This window comes from Copadichromis virginalis, linkage group LG6 (assembly GCF_057382275.1).
Source record: "Copadichromis virginalis isolate Kocher_CV1m ecotype Utaka linkage group LG6, C_Virginalis_male_GT1.1, whole genome shotgun sequence".
NCBI lineage: Eukaryota > Metazoa > Chordata > Actinopteri > Cichliformes > Cichlidae > Copadichromis > Copadichromis virginalis.
In genome coordinates, this window is record NC_140623.1 from 21,769,498 (window position 1) to 21,774,834 (window position 5,337).

Genomic DNA, 5,337 nt, shown 5'->3' on the forward strand with positions numbered 1-5,337 from the left:
ATAATGCAAAAACATACCAGAATAACTGAAACACAGATTCATAATTCAAAAATAAACCAAAGCATAAGGAACTCAAAATGCTGGGTTGATCCGACCCAGGACCGTGACATTATGGGCCAAACTGTACAATAAAAAGGTGTTTGTGAAAAACCCAAAACAAATTTTGTGTCTGCCTGATTTTCACTGATGAACTTTATTTTGCAGCTACCAAACACAACAGTGAGCAGAAAGACTAAAGAAAAAGTCAAGATTCAGTTTAGAAAAGAGAAAAACTAAAGCAAAACAAGCAACATTATGTGCTTTAAGGTGCCAATTTGAGAGGTATACCAGGGAATCAGGTACTGGTTGAAGCCTTTCTTTTTCAGAAGAGCTACAGTATCCAGAGTTGTACGTAGTGAAGAAGTAGCGTTCAGCTAGCTACACTGCACTGTTGGCACAACAACATTTTTAATCTTAGTTTAAGACAGAGTCACTCAAAAATAAGCACTGATTTTCAATAATCCTGTAAATAAATGACAAAAGAACCCCAGTGCAATTCAACATAGGTTTTTATTCATTGTTGGTTTGTGGCAGTAATAGCTGTTGGTTAAGGAGCAGCTTATCGTATAGCAGCAAGAAGCAAAGCAAGGAGCGTTGAATTCTGCAGAAGTGCTGGATTCTGTAGAAAAGGTAGTAGCAGGGTAAGACGATTTAGGGAAGGCCCAGTAATCTGCAAGAGAATCAGTAATATATATTATTACATGTGATAATGCATTCTCTGGTGAATAACTTCTTAGAGATATGTAAATATCAGAGAGTCAAGTGTGTCTAATGTTCAAACCTAGAAAGACAAACATGAGACTCACCCCCTCCCCAGATGAAGAACGTGCATCGCGCTCGTGTGCTGAGTCGTCCTGTTTAAAAAAAACATGCAAATGTATTGTTTGGATATGATAGGATAGGAGCACTGACACAGTCTCTGGTTACACAGTTACACACACACAGTGCAAGATATATTCATATATTACAGATAACATCACTAGCACAGTCTTCAGGCATATTACACTTACAGGATTTGCCAGAGCAAGGCTCAGCAGGCATCCAAGCAGAAACACAACCTTGATCATGTTTTCAGTGATTTCACCTGTTAACAATATTTCAGATGAGATGTGGTGAAAACCATCTGCAAAATCACCATTCAACCAACATTATACTGAAAACAGAGAAGCAATAAGAGATTGATGAGAAATGTTACCGTCAGGTCTTCACAACTTCAGCAGACTGTCTCAGAGATGTGGATGATTGTGGTAATGCTGTACTGACAGCAGAGCTTTTTATACACAGTTGCAAGAGATGATTTAATCTCATTTGCGTAACTGTTGGGAAACTCTAACTCTTAGAAAACATTCTCATCTTAACAAGGGTAAACACAATTAGGCAACAATCAGGGACACACCTGATTAATCTTTTTGCTGCAACACAGTGATGTGAGATTGACCAGGTGTGAGTCACATACAAAACTAACTGTTGTTTGTATATGTTCCTTTAAGTATAATTGTCTAACCTTTAAAATATAGGGGTAATGGTTACCAGGTCCTATCTATCTATATATCTATCTACTGGCTTTTTAAAAAATGTAAAGAAACTAGAAAATAATCAGGTGTTGTATATTACCACCGTTCAGGGGTGGGTCTGTGACCCAGCATTTTGTGTTATTTTATATTGTTGAGTTTTCTTTTATTCTGTTAAGTTCTATTATTATTATTCAAAATGGTTAAAATCACACACAGGTGTATCACGTCAGGTGCACAGGATCAGTACATTGTTACCCAGCATTATAAAGGAGACTTGTCCTATTGCAACCTCAGATTTAGTTTGGTATGCTCCTCACCTTTTAAGTGTTGAGATGAGCGCCATAGTGAGATCTAATAACTGTCTGACGCCCTAAGAAAGAAGACTGTGGCCACTTATGAGTCTGGTAAGGGATTTAAAAAAGATCTCAAAAGAATTTGACATCAGCCGTTCCACCATCTGGAAAAGTATTTACAAGTGGAGGACATTCAAAACAACTGTCACCATGCCCAGGTCTGGCCTGCCAAGCAAATTCACCCCCAGAGCAGACCGCAAGGTGCTCAAAGAAGTCATCAAAAAGCCTAAAATGTCATCACTGGAACTACAGGAGGCTCTGGCTGCTGTCGATGTGAAAGCGCATGACTCTACTATCAGAAAGACACTACACAAGTTTGACTTTCATGGGAGGTGTGCAAGGAGGAAACCTTTGCTCTCTAAGAGAAACATTAAGACCAGACTGAAGTTTGCCAGGACAAACGTAGACAAACGCCATGACTTCTGGAATAATGTTCTTTGGACAGATGAATCTAAAGTGGAATTATTTGGAACCAGAACAGTAGACATGTTTGGCATAAACCAAATACAGCCTTGCAAGAAAAGAACTTCATACCAACTGTGAAGCATGGAGGTGGCAGTATCATAGTTTGGGGGTGCTTATCTGAGGCACCACCTGGCCAGCTCACCATCATAGAATCCATCATGAAGTCTGCTGTGTGTGAGGAGTGGGGCAAACTTTCTTCTGATCGATGTCAGAGACTGGTAAAAGGCCACAAAAGGTGTCTCACTGAAGTTATATCAGCCAAAGGTGGCAACACTAGTTATTAGGGGGGGTAGAATGTCCTAACTTTTTCCTCCATTAAAATACACAATTTTTGTTCCTTTTTTTGTTTTTTGTTTCCAGTAATACATGAAAACATAATTGGACAGTGATATGTGAACATTTCTTAATTAAGAGCTGATAATTTAATGCGGTGCCCTTATTTTCTCACATGACTGTTGTAAAAGTACCAGACACACACGAGGATTGTGCTCACTATTATTGCGTTTTCTTGACAGTTGTGAACTCAAGGAAAACAGTCTGTTCCAGTCGAGCTCTCTCTCTCCCGGCTCGAATCTGGCTTCACTATATAGAGAAATAGAAAGAGGCTGTGTCCCAATTCAGTGTCTGCACGCTTGAAGTACACGCACTACGCGTACTATAAGTACGAGAAGTGCGGAAGTGAGAGGCTTGTGAAATGGGACTGTCTAGCCTTTGTCGCACTTTTCAGGTTGCCTAGCAACCATGATACTAACCGCGAGAAACATTACATACAGCATTGTTTGACATAAATGAAGGAGAAAAGATGTTTTGTTGGTCATTCAGTTTTTGTGCTGACATCACTTAGTCAGAGATTAGTTGAGTATCTGAGGCTGAGACCACGGAACTGTAAAACATGATTGTTGGGCTTCATTTGACTGAACAGTCATTTCAAGATTAGTTAATAAATAACAATTAGCTAATGTTGGTCATGAGACTAAAATCATCTCACTGCGGTAATGTAAATATAATATGGCCAATATTATATGTATTGTCAGATTATTATGAGATATATATATATTACAGAATATATTACAGCAGTGAGCTTGAACTGTGGGTCAAAGATTTAAGTTGCATTTATTTAAATATCCTATCACCTTAAATCTTCACTCAAAGACAAGTATCTTTGACAGTGTATATATAGATGTATCATATATAAGAGACAAATATTGTTCGTTTAATATATTGGCATTACTAAATTTGGCTCACCGCTTACATACATGTGGGGCAGGGATAGCCCAGTAGGTAGAGTGGTGGCCCCATGATCGGAAGGTCGGGGGTTCGATTCCCCTGAACAGCTACCCTGAGGTACCCCTGAGCAAGGTACCGTCCCTACACACTGCTCCCCGGGCGCCCAATGGCTGCCCACTGTGTCACTGAGTGAATGGGTTAAAATGCAGAGAGGATTTTCCCCACGGGGATCTATAAAGTACACTTTCTTTCTTCCTAAAAGCAAAATGTACGAGCTGTGAAAACTGTTTCTGATAGAATGAAGAGTAGACTGAGATATTAAATATTCCTTTATTGGGTGGGTGAGAAAATCAGACCATGTTATAACTGCTTTAAGTCATACAGAATAGATATCAGAGCCTTAAACAGGCTGACTTCTGCTAAATGGGTCAAACTGGGCAGAAAGTATACAAACACATAACATCCTTATAGAATATGATGTAACACTATAGATCAACTTACCTCAGAATATATAAAGCATATAAACAATTACAGCAATACGACACAACAAACACAGCAGTACTACTAATCCAAAATACTCAAAGCTTCATAGAACTGAAACAAACATTCATTTTTAGCTCCATTCTGCTGCTGATACATACTTTAGGTTTCTGAACATTAAACTTGTTGCTGGCTTTCATAGTGTGTAACCTGAAGGCCCTGAGTACTTTCTCCCACACTGAAAACACTGGAATGATAAAATTATTTGAACATTACCTAATAAGACTGATTCAGGACACACAATTAGTTATTTTAAACTTTCCTAGCAGTCCTTCACAAACAGGGAACAGTCTGTCTATTCTCTCCATCTGTCGTCAGCTGCTGGCTTTTCCTCCTCCTCTTCCTCACACACTGCTGAGTTTGTCTGAGATGATTTGTCTGAGATGATGTGCAGCAGTGTGTCCCTCAGTCTGTCCTCACTCTGGACACTTGCAGTTGTCACACATGGAAATCAAATGTGTGATAAGCTGCAGGATTCAACTGGTCTCTGAATGCTATTGACACCCTTTTCTCAACGAGAAGTCTGGGCTCGGGAGAGCCTGAGTGCCCTAGAGGGACTTTCCCTGCCGGATACACGATGGACGGGTGGCAGAACTGGAGGGTCATGTGCCTGGCAGGACTGTCGATCGAGGACGCTGAAGATATCTATCTATTCGGAACCGTGATAACAGGGTTCTTGCTGATTGGAGTTGGCTTAGCCCTGGCTTATCGGAGAAATAAAAGAGCGGAACCGGCTGTTCAAACCCCCCCAAGGCTGCCCGCTGGAATCGAAGCGATGGGACGAGGCGCGACCTCTCACAACGAACGTAATATGGTCAACACCATGGAGACGCTTGCATCGGCTGTGAAGGCTCAAAGCAACAACATTGAGCGTGTGGGGGGATACATCAAAGAGAGGCCTGCTCAAAATGGGACCCTTGAGCGACAGTTGGAAGACATCGCGGAACGGATCACTGCAGCTGTGAGGTCTCAGAATCAAAAGAATGACAACACCATGGAACAGAAGTTTGATACCATCATGGGGAGGCTCGCGGCTCTCCAACGGGAGATCGAGAGGCCAGTGTCGGAGTGTTAGGGCAGCCTGAAAATTCTCCTGGGCTGCTCGCATGGAAATTTACAAAATCAACATCGAGATTGAGGACCCCCATAACGGCACCAGCTGCAGGCCCAAGGCTGGAGCCGAACAATCACTCCCTGAT

The 5,337-nt window shown here is 41.2% G+C and overlaps 1 long non-coding RNA gene across 1 annotated transcript; it reads right to left on the reverse strand.

Moving 5' to 3' along the window:
• Positions 1–480: 480 nt before the first annotated feature.
• On the reverse strand, positions 481–1,376 carry LOC146707754 (uncharacterized). Its single transcript, XR_014921088.1, has 4 exons — positions 1,235–1,376; positions 1,050–1,123; positions 846–893; positions 481–709 (listed from the first exon to the last, which is right to left on the reverse strand). It is a non-coding gene; the product is annotated as an uncharacterized LOC146707754 (long non-coding RNA).
• Between the last annotated feature and the right edge of the window lie 3,961 nt (positions 1,377–5,337).